Source organism: Drosophila miranda (assembly GCF_003369915.1).
Source record: "Drosophila miranda strain MSH22 chromosome Y unlocalized genomic scaffold, D.miranda_PacBio2.1 Contig_Y1_pilon, whole genome shotgun sequence".
NCBI lineage: Eukaryota > Metazoa > Arthropoda > Insecta > Diptera > Drosophilidae > Drosophila > Drosophila miranda.
This window is the reverse complement of record NW_022881603.1, coordinates 34,554,795-34,575,866: the sequence shown is the minus strand read 5'-3', so window position 1 is coordinate 34,575,866 and position 21,072 is coordinate 34,554,795. Positions and strand designations below refer to the sequence as shown.

Genomic DNA, 21,072 nt, shown 5'->3' with positions numbered 1-21,072 from the left:
AGAATGTAGTGAGGTGTGGGTGTGGCCTACGTTGGGCGCGGCAGAAGAATGCAGGGCACGCCGGCGTGTGCTCAATAGTGTTCCGGAATCCGGTGGGCATTCCCACGCGTATGACGACATACTCGTGGTGGTGGTGGTGGTGGTGACCACCACGGTCATCGGGGGGAGCTGGAGTCGTCACTGGGGATATAAGGAAGAGAACAGGATTAGTTATATGTATTAGTAAGGGAAAAAGGGATAAATAGGAGTGAAAATATTAGAAAACGTGGATTGGATTATGGAAATCGTGGAGCGTGGACGGAGTAACGTCGAAATTTGAAATTGTGTGCTTAAAACAGAAAGTTTGAAGTGAGTACAGAAAAAGCGGGCGATAAAATAGGTTGTAATGCAGAAAATTTTACTAACAGCCGGCAAGGAATATAGCCACCAGAACCGGGCCAGAAGGTTTCCTGGAGAGGAACACTGGAGTTCGAGAAAGTCGACTGCAGAGAAGAAGACTGTCCAACGTGAACCTGAGTGAGTTCGTTCCAGTTGCACGTGTGTGAGCCAAGTAGCGCGGGACGTGTGAAGGGGGAGGGTGAAAGAGGACGATTTAGCTGCCAGGGCGATTCTAGCCACACCGCACGATCGTTGCATCGCCTTCCAGTGCGTGCCACACGTTTGGTCTCATTCACCAAGTAAAAACCCTTAGTGGGTGACGCGGGGGTCCCATCAGTCCACCGTATTTGGTCGAGCGATTTGTGGAAAAATATTGTTTATTGTTTATGTCCCGGGGACCCTTAACAAGAGCTCTTGGTAGGTTAAGTCTCCGTAGGGGCCCGAGTTAAATTAACTCCCGTAAAACTGGATCCACTCATCTACACATATTCCATTACGTATGGGTGAGGGTATCCCTGTTGGTTGAACGAAATTTCAGCAGTTATTTCCGTGTTTGCCTTTGTGTCGAACGTTTTGGTGTTTCTTTTTGGTTAGTGATAATTTTGAGTATAGCTATTTATGAATGAGAAAGATGAAATTGTCAATTTACGATTATTAAAGCTTGGATATATATTGAAGCATGATGCATTAAATTTAAAATAGAGGGAGGACGCGTGGCGTAATCCATGGATTAGGCCAGCCGTTACCGTTCCAGCAGAGGGTGGCCAAAATGAACGTTGTGTTTGGTCACAGGTAGGGCGGGCGCGCGAAGTGATAACACCCAAGCTTCACCCACTTGATAGCCGTCTGTTTATGAGTTTCTTTGTCTTTAGGTTGTTGTTAGTTTTGATGTCCCGAGAAGTAGTATGTCTCCTTTTTTGTCTACATTTGGCGGGCAAGGGGAACTACCCAGCCCTGGGGTCGACAGCTAGCCGGCATTGCCCTCTGGGAAACAAGCCAAGTGTAACAAATGGCGCCCAATTTATTTTCGAATTCGCATGCATCTGGACTGACGCAGGTTCGGGTGGTATTACAACAAATGTCACTCGGGCTGGTAAAGGCAGATGCGGGGAATGAAAAAAAATTATAAATTTTGTGGAGAAGACGACAGCTTGCGAAGTGCAGTTTAGCTGTCCCGGCAGAAGTCGCTGCTGCAGGCTTAAGGTGTGCGTAAAGCTGGTCCTTAATGGCGCGGGGTGATTGATGCTAGGGATGGATAGACGGAGGCAGTTAACGGATATATAAAATATGTGATAGGGACTTACGAATTACAGTTGAACATTTTGTCGCTATTCGATGTCGCAAGTGAACGTAAGTCACTGCCGTTCAACAAAAAAATGGACAGGGAATTTGCGACGGACACATTGCCTGGTGGACTGTGATATCGAATAAATCTGTGATGGAATGTGATATTGGAATAAGTTAGAGTAAGTCATGTAGGTAAATGTTCATTGTAGTTTCGCACCTGTTTGTTTAAAACAAAGCCGCTTTCGTGTTTTTGAACCTGTTGTCTGTCTGCCGAGAGGTGGTGAGGAGTAGGTGGCCCGGGAGTAGTAAAGACAACCCGCGATGCATCTGTTGTCATGGCAGATCGGTATGATGGATGACAGGAACAAATCACAAGCAAAGTGAGCTCATGCACCGTGAGGCTTCTCGTTTATCGGCCATCGCTTAGAGCGATGACTAGAGTAGATGACAGGCCACACAAAGGTGGTGTTCGCAATTGTAGGATATCCGTAGGGCGACTGTCAAGTGGAGCGCAGAAACTGGAGCGGTTACTGGTCCCGGCTAGTCACGTGTCCCCCTCTTAATGAATCTTGTAAGAAGAAGAAGAACTGTTAGGAATTTTTGTTGTTAGGTTTTGTGTTGTGTTGAATGTGTTTGAAGTTTGAGTGTCTTAGGTGTCGATCGAATATACATGTATGTTATTATTTATTTATTTATTCAAATATTTAATTGCATATATCTCGTTATCGGCGCTAGTTGGCGCAATATTTATATCGGTATTTATTTATTTATTTATCGGAGTATTTATTGGTCCGAAGCGTGGTGTTATTTATTCTTACTAGTTATTTCTTTGGGTATTTATTTCTTTATTTATATATATTATCTTAGTTTAGGAGTTTCCCTTTTTTTTTTTTTAATATTTGAGTTGCTCGGTGCAGATGCCACAAGAAGGGGGTAGTCGACAGTATCATACGCGATCACGCGTAAACAAAACAGTGGACCAGATAGGAGAAGTGTCAGGGGCGATGTTTGATCTAGATCGGGAGGAACTTGGAGCTGTGGGTGGGTTGCCAAGAACACCGGTCCAGGCCAGGTCAGAAGAATGGCCAATGTCCGATCCTACACCCACGCTTGCTTCCGAACTGGCATCAGCAGTCAACGTATCGTTGGCTCAGGCTCATGCGACACACAGGGCAGCGAACACTGACTCGATTAGTCGGGTGTTGCAGGAGGAGTTGCGTAAGGGGTTTATCGAGATGATGCACCAACTCAACGAGGTACTCCAGCCGGTTAGACAGCTGCAGCAGCAGAAGGAACCGCAGCGGGAGGAGGTTCACAACGAGCAGGAGTATCGAGAAGCAATCCCGAAAAGGAAGCCGTCTAGCACGACTGATGCGCCGATTCCGCCACCAAAACCATTTTTGGCTCGCTCGGGGCGAGGTGGTATTGGTCCGGAACCGTCTTCAGGAGTAGGACAGACCGCATCCAGTGAGCAGCATCAACGGGGTGGGCATCAAGCGCGAAATTGGCGAAACCCAATAGCACTCAGACACTCGGGTCAGGGTCGTGGCGAGGGTAGGAGAGCTGGTGGGATTCCTCGAGAAGATCCGCATCCAAATCCCCCGGGTTATAGACCTTGGCCACGGTGGGGCCGAGTCGAAAAATGGGACGTGACGTTCGACGGAGACAGCAACAAAATGACAGCCGAGGATTTTGTGTTCCGAATTGAATTCCTACAAGCCCAATGCCGCTGTCCGTGGGACGAAGTTCTAAAGGGATTTCATCACCTGGTTACAGGAAACGCGCGGGAATGGTACTGGCAGTACATCCGTGATCATGGCGGTGGTGTTTGGCAGGAACTAAGGGGCGACTTAATTGCTCGTTTCCGAGGCACGGCGTCCGAGTTCGACCGCATGAGAGAACTGCGAGAAAGAATGCAGCGGTCAAACGGGAGTGTGGAAGACTTTTTCCATATCATGAGAAAGCTCGCGTCGAGGTTGGAGATGCCACCACCTGAAAAGGAGATGGTAAAAATCGTCAAAAAGGCACTCACAGATGAGATAGCGAGTTTCGTCTACGGCTTACGGGTTTATTCCTTAGACCAACTGCGGGATGACCAAAGCCACAAACTATGGTCGCGGGGCGAATGCGAACGTCAGCGAGGTCGCGCAGGATCGGTCGATTAGCGATGAAGAGGCAGAGGTCATTGAGGAAGCGCAAGTGACACAGCGTGTTCCACAGAAGTTGATTTGCTGGAACTGCGGGCAGACCGATCATGGCTTTAGGGATTGTATGGCATCGGAGAGGCGAATTTTCTGCTACCGGTGTGGAAAGCCCGATGCATATTGTCCAACCTGTCCGAATTGCGCGGCAAACGTAAAGAGGGGTGCGATCCAAGCAGGCGAATCACGGTCACAGAAGGACCTGCGCAGAGAAAGTAGAAGAAAATAAAAATGAATTAGATAGACGTAAATTGCATGCGAGGTTAAGGAACGTATCATATGAAGAGCGCTTAAGAAATTATTTAGAAACCAGAAGTATAATATTTTCTGAACTACGAGTGGATGGTATGCGAGCACTGTCGGTGCGGGTGAGAAAGGCGAGATCCCGGTTTAAGCAAAGGCGAGCTATGAGGAGGCAGGTGATTGCTTCAGTAAATCGTTGTTGCAAGAAAGACCCGAGAGTTTTCGCAGAAATCTCTATAATGGGCGAGTACGTGCGAGGCCTGTTGGATTCAGGCGCTACACACAGCATGCTAGGGTGTAATGGTCAGGAATTCCTGGAGAAGCTGGGCGTGGAGGCTCGTCGATATTCTTCTATAGTGAAGGTAGCGAATGGGGAAGATCGCGCAATCGTTGGCCGAGTAGAATTACCGGTGAAATACAAGGGAGAGGTAAAAAGATTAACGTTTTTCGTATGCCCTTTCTTGGAACAGGAAATTTACTTGGGGGTAGACTTTTGGCGGGTATTCTCATTGGCTCCTGAGGTGATGGGAGAAGGTCCAGTAGAGGCATCTTACAGATTAGTGGAAGAAGTGCTGGCTGATCAAGTCGCTCACTATGTGGAAGGCCCGGAGAAGGAGATAGTGCAGGAAGAATGGGAGTTGTCAGAAGAGCAAAAGACAGCCTTGGATCAGGTGAAGGCAGAGTTTCTGACTTTCGAAGCCGTAGGCCTGGGGAGGACGTCGAGAGAGACTCACAAAATTCAGTTGGTGGAGAAGGCCGAGCCTGTGAAGGATCGACATTACCCGCTGTCGCCAGCGATGCAGGAAGTGGTGTGTGGTGAGGTGGACAAAATGTTGGCTTTGGGAGTCATCGAGTATAGTGATAGTCCGTGGAGCAACCGTACCACCGTGGTGCGAAGGCCGGGCAAAAATCGTTTCTGTCTCGATGCCCGAAAGCTCAACAAAGTAACCATCAAGGACGCTTACCCACTACCTAGCATCGAGGGGATTTTGTCGCGTCTCGATCAGACGATATATATCTCCAGCGTCTACTTCAAATTCGCCTTTTGGCAAATCGAGCTGGACGAGCAGAGTCGACCATATACGGCGTTCACGGTGCCGGGACGGCTCTGTACCAGTTCCGTATGATGCCCTTTGGCCTCTGCAACGCCGCACAACGCCTATGTAGACTGGTCGATAAGGTGATTCCGGTTGAGATGCGTTCAAACGCATTGCTGATTATAGCCGAGGACTTCCAAACGCACGTGAAGATTCTGCGACAGGTTGCCGAGCGTCTACGAGAAGCAAATTTAACGATATGGCTGAGCAAATCTCATTTTTATACCCGATACTCAAAATCAGTATTGGGGTGGTGAAAAAGGATGTGTGTAACGTCCAGAAGGAATCGTTTCCGACCCCATAAAGTATATATATTCTTGATCAGCATCAATAGCCGAGTCGACTGAGCCATGTCTGTCTGTCCGTCCGTCCGTCCGTCCGTCTGTCCGTCTGTCCGTCCCCTTCATCGCCTAATGCTCAAAGACTATAAGAGCTAGAGCAACGATGTTTTGGATCCAGACTTCTGTGATATGTCACTGCTTGGATCGTATGAATCTATGATCTGAATTGGATCGTATTATTATTATAGCCAGCATCAAGAAAACAATTTCATTTTTTCTCGCCCTGTCTCTCTCTAACACACACGTAGCATAGGCGGCTTTGCTTAGAGTAAAACATTAGCGCCTAGATCTCAGAGACTATAAAAGCTAGAGCAACCAAATTTGGTATCCAGACTCCTAAAATATCGTACCGAGACGAGTTTGTTTCAAAATTTCGCCACACCCCTTCTGGGGATATTCACAAATCTCAAAGACTATTAACGCTAGAGTAACCAAATTTAGTATCCGCACTCCTGTTAGATTTCACTATAAAACGTATATCTCAAAATTTCGCCCCACCCCGTTCCGCCTACACAAAGGACGAAAATCTGTTGCATGCACAATATTGCACATTCGAGAAAACTAAAAACGCAGAATCGTAGATAACGACCATATCTATCTGATTGCTGAATCTGGATCAGATCAGATCATTTTTATAGCCAAAGGAAACAAATCAATTTGCAGTGGCTACGCAGCGCGTGACGTCACGCTCAGACTGATTTTCTGTCTCTCTCGCACGCACTCTTTGTCGTGTCGTTTAATATTAGCGGCGTCTGCCGGAGGAGAGCCATACTGACTTAGTATCGGGTATAACTGTAGAGTTGCGGTGTCCGCAGCAACTCACAACGTTCCCCCTCGTTTTTGCTATAAAAAAATTAAATACCTGGGATTTATAGTGGGAGGAGGAGCGCTGAAGATGGATCCGGATCGTGTCTCGGCCATTTTGCGCATTCCCGAGCCGCGATCTGCTCGAGAATTGCGTAGTTTCCTGGGAAACCGCTGGTACCGGCGCTTTATGAAAAACTATTCTGAGATGGCCTGTCCGTTCACAGACGCCCTGAAAAAGTCGGGAAATGGAAAGTTTAAATTGACGGAGGAGGCAAAACGAGCCATGGGGGAGCTAAAAGCTGCACTCACCTCGGCACCAGTCCTGGAACACGCGGATTTCAAGCGGCACTTCTACATACAGTGCGACGCCTCACATTATGGGGTAGGAGCCGTACTCTTCCAACGGGATGACGAGCAGAACGAGAGCGTTTTTCTCTGCCAAACTGAATTGCCACCAAAAAAACTACTCGGTGACAGAGAAGGAGTGTCTGGCAGCCCTCATGGCGATATTTAAGTTCCGTCCGTACGTAGAGCTTATGCCGTTTACAGTCATAACTGACCACGCCAGTCTCAAATGGCTCATGACCATGAAGAACCTGGATGGTCGCTTAGCTCGTTGGTCCCTTCAACTGCAGGCCTTCGATTTCAGTATTGAAGAGCTGGAAGTGGATCCGAGTAGTATCCTGGGTTTTGAAACGGTGGAGTTTGAATCTGGAGAATATCAGGAGTTAAGGAAGGAAATAACAGAGAACCAAGACCGCTTACCTGATCTCCAGATTGTTGACGGCATGATATTCAAGCGCATGCGCTTTGAACGATTGGATGATCAACTGGAGGGCGCCGTCTGGAAATTGTGGGTTCCGAGTTCGCTGACGGCCGCGTTGATAGACAAAGCACATTCGGAAGAGAAGACAGCGCACGGAGGAATCGCGAAAACCTTGCACTTATTGCGTAGGCAGTTTTACTGGCCGAACATGGCGATAGAGGTGCGGGATTATATCCGACGGTGCACCGTGTGCAAGGAGTCGAAAGCGCCGAATTATCGGATGCAGGTCGGGATGGGGCAAGAAGTGGTCACTGAGCGCCCGTTCCAAAAACTTTATATTGATTTTTTGGGCAAATATCCGCGGTCAAAGAACGGTCAGGCGTGGATATTTATTGTAGTTGACCAGTTCTCTAAGTTCACATTCCTAAAGACCATGACAAAGGCCACAGCAAAGGAAGTTGTAAGATTCCTCGTTCACGAGGTGTTTTACAAGTCTGGAGTGCCGGAGATGATTCACCCGGACAATGGGGCTCAGTTCGTCTCGAAAACTTTTAAGGAGATGACCGATGCATTCGGACTCACTCATATGAGGACGCCAGTGTATTCTCCGCAGAGTAACGCAGCCGACCGCGTGAATCGCACAGTACTCAGCGCGATTCGGGCGTATCTGGAAGACGATCACCGGGACTGGGATGTGGCGTAACACCATTCTTTGCTGTCTTCGGGCAGCAAATGTATTTGAATGGGTCATGCTACAAGCTGTCAAAGCGACTGCGGTCAATCGGCGAGCATGACATATCGCTGCTGGAGGGTCAGGACAAGCGACAACTCATCCAAGAGAGGATTCGCGCTAGTTTACATCAGGCATACGAGCGTAGTAGGGTAAGGTACAACCAGCGAGCTCGGGTGTTTTACGCGAGGCCGGGACAAGAGGTATTCCGCCGAAATTTTGTCCTTAGTGACTTCGGAAAAGGCTTTAAAGCCAAGTTCTCGCGCAAATTCATCCGATGCCGGGTAGTGAAGACAGTAGGAGAGAACGCGTACGCTCTGGAGGACCTTAACGGCCGTCCCATAGGAGTGTACCACGCCAAAGACCTGAGAATGTAGTGAGGTGTGGGTGTGGCCTACGTTGGGCGCGGCAGAAGAATGCAGGGCACGCCGGCGTGTGCTCAATAGTGTTCCGGAATCCCACGCATGCCCACGCGTATGTTGTCCCTCCTGGGTCTGACGACATACTCGTGGTGGTGTTCCAGTCCCACCTGAACGGTAGGTGGCCAGGGCTGAGGGCGACGCGCCATCTAGCGGAAGTCCAGGGAGGCTCGATGGTGTATGGGGACATCGGTGGGAGCTGGAGCCGTACTTGGGATATAAGAAAGAGAATAGGATTAGTTATATGTATTAGTAATTGGATTATGGAAATCGTGAAGCGTGGACGGAAGAGTAACGTCGAAATTTGAAATTTTGTGCTTAAAACAGAAAGTTTGAAGTGAGTACAGGAAAAAGCGGGCGAGAAAATAGGCTGTAATGCAGAAAATTTTACTCACAGCCGGCAAGGGATATAGCCACCAGAACCGGGTCGGAAGGTTTCCTGGAGAGGAACACTGGAGTTCGAGAAAGTCGACTGCAGAGAAGAAGACTGTCCAACGTGAACCTGAGTGAGTTCGTTCCAGTTGCGCGTGTGTGAGCCAAGTAGCGCGGGACGTGTGAAGGGGGAGGGGGAAAGAGGACGATTTAGCTGCCAGGGCGATTCTAGCCACACCGCACGATCGTTGCATCGCCTTCCAGTGTGTGCCACACGTTTGGTCTCATTCACCACGTAAAAACCCCGAAACCCTATTCACACACACACACGCGCGCACGTATACACGGACCTATATAAATTTAGGGCTGACCGGTCACGGTCAGCGATCGCCCGCGTCGTTTGAACTTAAGGAAAAAAAACATAATCGGCACTCCAAACACCGTTCCACATTAAATATTATTTTGTTCCGTGTGTTGTCCTTTATTTAGTAATTAGTATTAGCTTAAACAGTTTAACATAAAATCTTGGCCATTGAAAAAAATATGTAAAAACACCAACACCTTTCACGAACCTAAATCTGCGATCAGCTGTTCAGTTCCAGAACATTAACCCTTAGTGGGTGACGCGGGGGTCCCATCAGTCCACCGTATTTGGTCGAGCGATTTGTGGAAAAATATTGTTTATGTCCCGGGGACCCTTAACAAGAGCTCTTGGTGGGTTAAGTCTCCGTAGGGGCCCGAGTTAAATTAACTCCCGTAAAACTGGATCCACTCATCTACACATATTCCATTACGTATGGGTGAGGGTATCCCTGTTGATTGAACGAAATTTCAGCAGTTATTTCCTTGTTTGCCTTTGTGTCGAACGTTTTGGTGTTTCTTTGTGGTTAGTGATAATTTTGAGTATAGCTATTTATTAATGAGAAAGATGAAATTGTCAATTTATAATTATTAAAGCTTGGATATATACAGAAGCATGATGCAGTAAATTTAAAATAGAGGGAGGACGCGTGGCGTAAGCCATGGATTAGGCCAGCCGTTACCGTTCCAGCAGAGGGTGGCCAAAATGAACGTTGTGTTTGGTCACAGGTAGGGCGGGCGTGCGAAGTGATAACACCCAAGCTTCACCCACTTGATAGCCGTCTGTTTATGAGTTTCTTTGTCTTTAGGTTGTTGTTAGTTTTGATGTCCCGAGAAGTAGTATGTCTCCTTTTTTGTCTACATTTGGCGGGCAAGGGGAACTACCCAGCCCTGGGGTCGACAGCTAGCCGGCATTGCCCTCTGGGAAACAAGCCAAGTGAAAACAATTTTTCACCCATCAACGCAATTATCCCCTCCAAACACAACAAGGAACACCAAATGTTATTATTATAGTAAATTTAGTCGCGTTACAGAGCTTAAGGCCATTAAAAAGAATATTGTTTTATCAAAGATTGATAAAACAAGTATCGGTACAAAAAATATCGCCCATCGGTCCATCCGTTTTTCTTGCACATGCACACACACACATACACTCGATGAAGACGTGATGGGCGCACCATGCATGTTTAAGGGGGCGGGCCACATTTTCCTATTGGGGGTCCCAATTTGGGACTCGTCGGCTCATGCATGATCGCGAATTAATACAAATTATTGCATATATTTGTAATTCTGGGCAGCAGAAGTCGGGATGGGTGGGCGTTTGGCGATTGCTGCTGCGTTTTATCGTCGATCTCCTGCCCCTGCCCCCTGGAGTGTTTGATTACAACTACCCCACCTCGATCCAAAGCTGCAGATGAAAGCATTTTAGAATGGATCTCTCTGTTTCAGATTGTCTACTCGGAGGATGAAGAGGTGGCCTGCACGGACTTCACCAACGACTTCTACAAGCTGGTCAACATCCGCTCCAATTCGTCGCGCAGCCTCTACTCCTACCTCGAGGGCGAGACGGACGACGAGGACGAGGATGACGATGATGAGGCAGATTCGAGCATGTCCGAGAGCCGAGCGGCACACACGGCCCGGGCCGCCACCAGTCCCACGCCCAGCGAGGCGGGACGGGCTCAGCGGATGAGCTGCTCCTCCAGCGAAACGGACGAAAACTCGATCAGCCACCCGCCGCCGCCGGAGTCGCATCAGGAGAAGGAAAAAGAGCCTGACTACGCGGTCATTGACGAGTGCCGGCGCCGCGTCGGTGACATCGAAATCGAGGACGTGCCGCTGATCATGAGCGCCACGCCTTTGCAGCCCCTCAATGCATAGCAGCAATGCATAGCACAGATCATCACGAGCGAGCTGCGACGGCCGTCCCATGTGCTGGTAAAGTCCAAGTCTGTGCTGGAGGAGCAGGAACCCAGCTGCATCCTACGCCACAATCAGCGTCGCGAGCTGGAATTCACTGTGGTGCGCAGCGACAGCATCAGCTGTGCCCTTATGGCGAAAATTGCCAAAGAGGCAGCGCCCCCGTCACCTGCGATCGTGTCCAAGCTGAAGGAGCGAATTCTGAACCGCAAATTTTCGCCAGCAATGGCTGGAACCGGGTGACGTCCCCGGTGCAGATACCAGCGGCTGCATCCCCAAAGAAGGTGAGTACATCTGTAGATCCCAGAATGTGTATACGTATCCTAATCTGCAAGCTAAGTCAACGGAGCTGCCTGCCCAAGGCAGTGCCCACCAGAATTCCAACGAGCATCAATTCATCGACGTCCTCCTCTCGCCTTCGTCTTCGTCTCCTTCGCCACAGTCGCCCCAACAGCAACAAAAGCAGCAGCAGCCAAGACCCTCAGGACAGCAGCAGCGCAAATCGAAAATTTCTCCGCCAGTTCCTGTGCAGCGATCCTATGCGACCTAAGTGGCGGAGTGACGTCGCAGTTAAATCTCAAATAAATAATCGTCAAGCAAACAAATATTCAAAGATTAAAAAGACTATATTGTGATATATTCAAACAAACAAACAAAGCACAGAGGAAGAGTGTAAGAGTGGGGAGGATAGCCAACAGCGAGTTTTGTATGTAAGAATACGAGTATTTATGTATTGTATATTGTAGATTTTTGGATAATGTTTTACTTTGTAAGCGGCAGCACTGCCAACTGTTTCCCCAATTAGAGGCCCCCACACTAGAGATGCCCTGCCCTGATGGCTCGCCCTGCTGTATGTCCTGTATTTTGTAGAGCATCGCGGTTGCAGCCCCCGAATCGGGCTATAAGTTGTACTAACTATTATACATACTGCATATGGCATTCAGAGTGTAGGATTACATATATTAGATGAACTAAAACCGTAGTCTTCCGCACAAATCGAGTGTATTCGCAGTAGGCATTTGTAGACCTGGTTATCAACATTAACGACTAAGAGTTACACACACACACTCACACTACCAACAGTTGGACATTTGCATTTAAGGGTGAAATTGAAGTATATATGAAATTGCAGTATAAAATGCATTTGGGTACGATATATACATACTTATACTATCTATATACACGCGTATGGTTTCTAAACGAACATAAAACGACAGCAGTAACAATAACCGACCCCAAAAGTCGTTTCAAATCCCTCTTCTATATGTATAGTAGTTAGCGTAGCACTGCTCTGCTCCTCAGGTTGCTGCCACCGACTAAATAATAATCGCAGCAGCCTGCATCCTAAGTATACATAAATACGTATCGTATAGATATATACACATACAATATAGAGAACAGAACGCACTACATACACCATGCTCGGCAGAGATCAGAGAAGGTATCACTTTAAGCTCGTATAAACATTATAAATGTATTTTCTTAGCGTAGCAAGTACAAAAACGAGGGGGAACGTTGTGAGTTGCAGCGGACACCGCAACTCTACAGTTATACCCGATACTAAGTCAGTATGGCTCTCCTCCGGCAGACGCCGCTAATATTGAACGACACGACAAAGAGTGCGTGCGAGAGAGACAGAAAACTAGTCTGAGCGTGTTGATTTGTTCCTTTTGGCTATGAAAATGATCTGATCTGATCCAGATTCAGCAATCTGATAGATATGATCATTATCTATGATTCTGGGTATAAAAAGAAGTCACAAAATATAAATTATTGACCCACACCTGCGTTGCCCTTAATTATACCCGATACTCAAAATGAGTATTGGGGTATATTAGATTTGTGGTAAAAGTGGATGTGTGTAACGTTCAGAAGGAATCGTTTCCGACCCCATAAAGTATATATATTATTGATCAGCATCAATAGCCGAGTCGATTGAGCCATGTCTGTCTGTCCGTCTGTCCGTCCGTCCGTCTGTCCGTCTGTCCGTCCCCTTCAGCGCCTAGTGCTCAAAGACTATAAGAGCTAGAGCAACGATGTTTTGGATCCAGACTTCTGTGATATGTCACTGCTACAAAAATATTTCAAAACTTCGCCCCGCCCACTTCCGCCCCCACAAAGGACGAAAATCTGTGGCATCTACATTTTTAAAGATACGATAAAACCAAAAACGCAGAATCGTAGAGGATGACTATATGTTCTAGAGTGTAAAATCTCAACCAGATCGTATAATTATTATAGCCAGAATCAAGAAAACAATTTCATTCTTTCTCGCTCTGTCTCTCTCTAACACACAGGTTTCATAGTCGGTTTTGCCAATTGCAAAATATGAGTTCAAGGATCTCAGAACCTATAAGAGCCAGAGCAACCAAATTTGGTATCCACACTCCTGTGATATCGGACCTTGACCGTTTCGTGTCCAAATTTCGCCACACCCCCTTCCGCCCCCGCAAAGGACGAAAATCTGGGGCATCCACAAATCTCAGAGACAATTAAGGCTAGAGTAACCAAATTTGGTATCCGCACTTCTGTTAGATCTCACTAAAAAACGTATATCTCAGAATTTCGACCCACCCTCTTTCGCCCCCACAAAGGACGAAAATCTGTTGCATCCACAATATTGCACATTCGAGAAAACTAAAAACGCAGAATCATAGATAATGACCATATCTATCAGATTGCTGAATCTGGATCAGATCGGATCATTTTTGTAGCCAAAAGGAACAAATCAATTTGCAGTGTCTACGCAGCCCCCGACGTCACGCTCAGACTGATTTTCTCTCTCTCGCACGCACTCTTTGTCGTGTCGTTCAATATTAGCGGCGTCTGCCGGAGAGAGCCATACTGACTCAGTATCGGGTATAACTGTAGAGTTGCGGTGTCCGCAGCAACTCACAACGTTCCACCTCGTTTTTATTATATTTAGTTTTCATTTAAGTATAGTTTGAGTTTCCAGCCAGTCTTGTATTTTGTTTGTTAATTGAGTTTTGTCGAGTTAGTGTTGCAGTCTCAGACTCTTGAATTAAACTTGTAAAAAGGCCATAGTTAAGATCAAGTTATATGGCTTTCCAATCTATCTCAAGAATACAAAAAGTTTATAATTCTATAGAATATTGGCATGCCTGGAAAATTATGGTCCGTGATCCAATTTTATTTATTTTTAATTGTTATTCAATTTATACAATTATGTTGAGCTATTTTCAAAACCAACCTGGAATTGGTTGTTCGAGCAATCGTTTTTATATGTAATACAGTTTTAGTGATAGAGGCGAGTTTCCTTTGTCTTTCCATCGTTTTGTCTATCAATTCAAATTTGTATCCATCTTTTTTTTCGACTTTTTTCTGTCTTTCTCTCTCCTATATATGTATTTGGACACCTTATAATTTTGTTTTCTTTAAATCGAAGCCTTAAGTTATTTAAAAGAAACTAAATACCAATGGTGTGTACATAGACAATTATTAGATATTACTTTTTTAATATGGTCTGCAATGCTCTCAATCAAATTCTTAAAAATATCTTTTGGAATACGATTCCATTCCATTCTACACGTCCGGAACGTTCGATAAAAGGGCCAAATTAACTTTTTTGGAAAGAAATTTCATACAAATCAGTTGAACCGTTTGGAAACCCGGCCACACACGGATTTGCAAGGATTTCTTCAAGGCTGGTATTATTTCGTTACCAGGCTATGCACCAAGAGTGATGTCGGAATTAAAACTAATAAAAACGAGGTGGAACGTTGTGAGTTGCTGCGGACACCGCAACTCTACAGTTATACCCGATACTAAGTCAGTATGGCTCTCCTGCGGCAGACGCCGCTAATATTGAACCACACGACAAAGAGTGCGTGCGAGAGAGACAGAAAATCAGTCTGAGCGTGACGTCGGGCGCTGCGTGGCCACTGCAAATTGATTTCTTGCTTTTGGCTACAAAAATAATCCGATATGATCCAGATTCAGCAATCTGATAGATATAGTCATTATCTATGATTCTGCATTTTTAGTTTTCTCGAATGTGCAATATTGTGGATGCAACAGATTTTCGTTCTTTGTGGGGGCGGAAGGGGGTGGGGCGAAATTCTGAGATAACCGTTTTATAGTGAGATCTAACAGAACTGCGGATCCCAAATTTGGTTACTCTAGCCTTAATAGTCTCTGAGATTTGTGGATGCCCCAGATTTTCGTCCTTTGCGGGGGCGGAAGGGGGTGTGGCGAAATTTAGACACGAAACGGTCATGGTCAGATATCACAGGAGTGTGGATACCAAATTTGGTTGCTCTGGCTCTTATAGGTTCTGAGATCCTTGAACTCATATTTTGCAATTGGCAAAGCCGACCATGAAACCTGTGTGTTAAAGAGAGACAGAGCGAGAAAGAATGAAATTGTTTTCTTGATTCTGGCTATAATAATTATCCGATCTTGTTGAGATTTTACACTCTAGAACATATAGTCATCCTCTACGATTCTGCATTTCTGGTTTTATCGCATCTTTAAAAATGTGGATGCCACAGATTTTCGTTCTTTGTGGGGGCGGAAGAGGGTGGGGCAAAGTTTTGAAATATTTTTGTAGCAGTGACATATCACAGATGTCTGGATCCAAAACATCGTTGCTCTCGCTTTTATAGTCTTTGAGCACTAGGCGCTGAAGGGGACGGACGGACGGACGGACGGACGGACGGACGGACGGACGGACGGACGGACAGACGGACAGACAGACAGGGCTCAATCGACTCGGCTGTTGATGCTGATCAAGAATATATATACTTTATGGGGTCGGAAACGATTCCTTCTGGACGTTACACACATCCACTTTTACCACAAATCTAATATACCGCAATACTCATTTTGAGTATCGGGTATAACGAGGGGGAACGTTGTGAGTTGCTGCGGACACCGCAACTCTACAGTTATACCCGATACTTAGTCAGTATGGCTCTCCTCCGGCAGACGCCGCTAATATTGAACGACACGACAAAGAGTGCGTGCGAGAGAGACAGAAAATCAGTCTGAGCGTGACGTCGGGCGCTGCGTAGCCACTGCAAATTGATTTGTTCCTATTGGCTATAAAAATGATCTGATATGATCCAGATTCAGCAATCTGATAGATATGAACATTATCTATGATTATGCGTTTTTAGTTTTCTCGTATCCTCAATATTGTGGATGCAACAGATTTTCGTTCTTTGTGGGGGCGGAAGGGGGTGGGGCGAAATTTTGAGACATACGTTTTATAGTGAGATCTAACAGGAGTGCGGATACCAATTTTGGTTACTCTAGCCTTAATAGTCTCTGAGATTTTTGAATATCCCCAGATTTTCGTCCTTTGCGGGGGCGGAATGGGGTGTGGCGAAATTTTGAAACAAACTCGTCTCGGTCCGATATATTAGGAGTGTGGATACCAAAGTTGGTTGCTCTAGCTTTTATAGTCTCTGAGATCTAGGCGCTAATGTTTTTTTCTAAGCAAAGCCGGCTATGCTACGTGTGTGTTAGAGAGAGACAGGGCGAGAAAAAATGAAATTGTTTTCTTGAGTCTGGCTATAATAATAATAAGATCCAATTCAGATTCCGCAGTCTTAAAGATATGGTCATTCTCTACAATTCTACGTTTTTGGTTTTCTAATATATTTAAAATTGTGGATGCCACAGATTTTCGTCCTTTGTGGGGGCGGAAGTGGGCGGGGCGAAGTTTTGAAATATTTTTGAAGCAGTGACATATCACAGAAGTCTGGATCCAAAACATCGTTGCTCTAGCTCTTATAGTCTTTGAGCACTAGGCGCTGAAGGGGACGGACATACGGACGGACTGTCCGTCAACGCAGGTGTGGGTCAATAATTTATATTTTGTGACTTCTTTTTATACCCGATACTCAAAATGAGTATTGGGGTATATTAGATTTGTGGTAAAAGTGGATGTGTGTAACGTTCAGAAGGAATCGTTTCCGACCCCATAAAGTATATATATTCTTGATCAGCATCAATAGCCGAGTCGATTGAGCCATGTCTGTCTGTCCGTCTGTCCGTCTGTCCGTCCGTCCGTCTGTCCGTCTGTCCGTCCCCTTCAGCGCCTAGTGCTCAAAGACTATAAGAGCTAGAGCAACGATGTTTTGTATCCAGACTTCTGTGATATGTCACTGCTACAAAAATATTTCAAAACTTCGCCCCGCCCACGTCCGCCCCGACAAAGGACGAAAATCTGTGGCATCCACATTTTTAAAGATACGATAAAACCAAAAACGCAGAATCGTAGAGGATGACTATATGTTTTAGAATGTAAGATCTCAACCAGATCGTATAATTATTATAGCCAGAATCAAGAAAACAATTTCATTCTTTCTCGCTCTGTCTCTTTCTAACACACACGTAGCATAGGCGGCTTTGCTTAGAGTAAAACATTAGCGCCTAGATCTCAGAGACTACAAAAGCTAGAGCAACCAAATTTGGTATCCACACTCCTAATATATCGGACCGAGACGAGTTTGTTTCAAAATTTCGCCACACCCCCTTCCGCCCCGCAAAGGACGAAAATCTGGGGATATTCAAAAATCTCAGAGACTATTAAGGCTAGAGTAACCAAATTTGGTATCCGCACTCCTGTTAGATCTTACTATAAAACGTGTATCTCAAAATTTCACCCCACCCCTTCCGCCCACACAAAGGACGAAAATCTGTTGCATGCACAATATTGCAGATTCGAGAAAACTAAAAACGCAGAATCGTAGATAACGACCATATCTATCTGATTGCTGAATCTGGATCAGATCAGATCATTTTTATAGCCAAAGGAAACAAATCAATTTGCAGTGGCTACGCAGCGCGTGACGTCACGCTCAGACTGATTTTCTGTCTCTCTCGCACGCACTCTTTGTCGTGTCGTTTAATATTAGCGGCGTCTGCCGGAGGAGAGCCATACTGACTTATTACCGGGTATAACTGTAGAGTTGCGGTGTCCGCAGCAACTCACAACGTTCCCCTCGTTTGGTTTATTTTTGTATCGGAAAGTTTAATGGAACCCGGCAATTGGAATGGGCAAATGACGCCAAGAAAGGAAAGCGTCTCAACAACGAAGCCAACACTAATAATTAACATATATGGAATCATCATTGGAGCCGGCAGTAGTACTTTAATATAATCCCGAATATCATCAATATCAAACACCAGAGCTGTTCAACATCGAAAGGATGGCTGAACAGTTTTTTCGTTTCCGCGCAACCCTATTTTATTATACCCGATACTCAAAATGAGTATTGGGGTATATTAGATTTGTGGTAAAAGTGGATGTGTGTAACGTCCACAAGGAATCGTTTCCGACCCCATAAAGTATATATATTCTTGATCAGCATCAATAGCCGAGTCGATTGAGCCATGTCTGTCTGTCCGTCTGTCCGTCCGTCCGTCTGTCCGTCTGTCCGTCCCCTTCAGCGCCTAGTGCTCAAAGACTATAAAAGCGAGAGCAACGATGTTTTGGATCCAGACTTCTGTGATATGTCACTGCTACAAAAATATTTCAAAACTTTGCCCCGCCCACTTCCGCCCACACAAAGGACGAAAATCTGTTGCATCCACAATATTGCACATTCGAGAAAACTAAAAACGCAGAATCATAGATAATGACCATATCTATCAGATTGCTGAATCTGGATCAGATCAGATCATTTTTATAGCCAATAGGAACAAATCAATTTGCAGTGGCCACGCAGCGCCCGACGTCACGCTCAGACTGATTTTCTGTCTCTCTCGCACGCACTCCTTGTCGTGTCGTTTAATATTAGCGGCGTCTGCCGGAAGAGAGCCATACTGACTTAGTATCGGGTATAACTGTAGAGTTGCGGTCTCCGCAGCAACTCACAACGTTCCCCCTCGTTTATTTTATTATACCCGATACTCAAAATGAGTATTGGGGTATATTAGATTTGTGGTAAAAGTGGATGTGTGTAACGTCCAGAAGGAATCGTTTCCGACCCCATAAAGTATTTATATTCTTGATCAGCATCAATAGCCGAGTCGATTGAGCCATGTCTGTCTGTCCGTCCGTCTGTCCGTCTGTCCGTCCCTTTCAGCGCCTAGTGCTCAAAGACTATAAGAGCTAGAGCAACGATGTTTTGTATCCAGACTTCTGTGATATGTTACTGCTACAAAAATATTTAAAAACTTCGCCCCGCCCACGTCCGCCCCCACAAAGGACGAAAATCTGTGGCATCCACATTTTTAAAGATACGATAAAACCAAAAACGCAGAATTGTAGAGAATGACCATATCTTTAAGACTGCGGAATCTGAATTGGATCTTATTATTATTATAGCCAGCATCAAGAAAACAATTTCATTTTTTCTCGCCCTGTCTCTCTCTAACACACACGTAGCATAGCCGGCTTTGCTTAGAGTAAAACATTAGCGCCTAGATCTCAGAGACTATAAAAGCTAGAGCAACCAAATTTGGTATCCACACTCCTAATATATCGGACCGAGACGAGTTTGTTTCCAAATTTCGCCACACCCCATTCCGCCCCCGCAAAGGACGAAAATCTGGGGATATTCAAAAATCTCAGAGACTATTAAGGCTAGAGTAACCAAAATTGGTATCCGCACTCCTGTTAGATCTCACTATAAAACGTATGTCTCAAAATTTCGCCCCACCCCCTTCCGCCCCCACAAAGAACGAAAATCTGTTGCATCCACAATATTGAGGATACGAAAAAACTAAAAACGCAGAATCATAGATAATGACCATATCTATCAGATTGCTGAATCTGGATCATATCAGATCATTTTTATAGCCAAAAGGAACAAATCAATTTGCACTGGCTACGCAGCACCCGACGTCACGCTCAGACTGATTTTCTGTCTCTCTCGCACGCACTCCTTGTCGTGTCGTTTAATATTAGCGGCGTCTGCCCGAGGAGAGCCATACTGACTTAGTATCGGGTATAACTGTAGAGTTGCGGTCTCCGCAGCAACTCACAACGTTCCCCCTCGTTTTATTTCCCTGCAATTTGCTAGAGTACAGTGCTGTTACATAAGGATTTATAAAGATTTTGTAGGCAGCGATGGCAGCTGTTGATGGTGCGACTTACCCATGGTGTTCCACCAGATCGACTCCTGCAGAAGGTTTGCTGGAAGCCCTAGGTCCGGCGATGCGAATGACGAATACCCGGAAAAAGGAAAGTACAAATTCAACGAATAATGTCACACCCAGACGGAACCTTTATACGAGACGGTTGCTGCACAAGTTCGCAAGGTGCTTTGGGCCCCACCCTGAAAGTAAATATAGTGGATTAGGCCTATTGGGGACACCACTTAAAAAAAAACGCACCAAAAACTCGACCTCTTGGGTGGTGTGGAATGAGTTTTTCTTATTTAATGTATAAATATGTAAAAATATATCCTTTAAATACGTTTTTATACCCGATACTCAAAATGAGAATTGGGGTATATTAGATTTGTGGTAAAAGTGGATGTGTGTAACGTCCAGAAGGAATCGTTTTTTGTGACCCCATAAAGTATATATATTCTTGATCAGCATCAATAGCCGAGTCGATTGAGCCATGTCTGTCTGTCCGTCCGTCCGTCTGTCCGTCTGTCCGTCCGTCCGTCTGTCCGTCTGTCCGTCCCTTCATCGCCTAATGCTCAAAGACTATAAGAGCTAGAGCAACGATGTTTTGGATCCAGACTTCTGTGATATGTCACTGCTTGGATCGTATGAATCTATGATCTGAATTGGATCGTATTATTATTATAGCCAGCATCAAGAAAACAATTTCATTTTTTCTCGCCCTGTCTCTCTCTAACACACACGTAGCATAGGCGGCTTTGCTTAGAGTAAAACATTAGCGCCTAGATCTCAGAGACTATAAAAGCTAGAGCAACCAAATTTGGTATCCAGACTCCTAAAATATCGTACCGAGACGAGTTTGTTTCAAAATTTCGCCACACCCCTTCTGGGGATATTCACAAATCTCAAAGACTATTAACGCTAGAGTAACCAAATTTAGTATCCGCACTCCTGTTAGATTTCACTATAAAACCTATATCTCAAAATTCGGCCCCACCCCCTTCCGCCCCCACAAAGGACGAAAATCTGTTGCATCCACAATATTGCACATTCGAGAAAACTAAAAACGCAGAATCATAGATAATGACCATATCTATCAGATT

General features: G+C 45.6%; 2 long non-coding RNA genes and 1 pseudogene across 4 annotated transcripts; 1 reads left to right on the top strand and 2 right to left on the bottom strand.

The window, feature by feature from the left end:
* Positions 1-2,079: 2,079 nt before the first annotated feature.
* On the bottom strand, positions 2,080-3,756 carry LOC117189522. 3 transcript variants are annotated; one of them, XR_004473427.1, is made up of 2 exons: positions 3,730-3,756; positions 2,080-2,233 (listed from the first exon to the last, which is right to left on the bottom strand). It is a non-coding gene; the product is annotated as an uncharacterized LOC117189522 (long non-coding RNA). The 3 variants fall into 3 exon arrangements; XR_004473426.1 differs by having other exon boundaries at positions 3,698-3,736; XR_004473425.1 differs by lacking the exon at positions 3,730-3,756 and adding an exon at positions 3,432-3,479.
* Positions 3,757-4,393: 637 nt separating this feature from the next.
* On the bottom strand, positions 4,394-4,623 carry LOC117189524. The gene is made up of 2 exons (XR_004473429.1): positions 4,589-4,623; positions 4,394-4,460 (listed from the first exon to the last, which is right to left on the bottom strand). It is a non-coding gene; the product is annotated as an uncharacterized LOC117189524 (long non-coding RNA).
* A 6,411-nt stretch (positions 4,624-11,034) lies between these two features.
* LOC117190852 lies at positions 11,035-12,136 on the top strand (annotated as a pseudogene).
* The last annotated feature ends 8,936 nt before the right edge of the window (positions 12,137-21,072 follow it).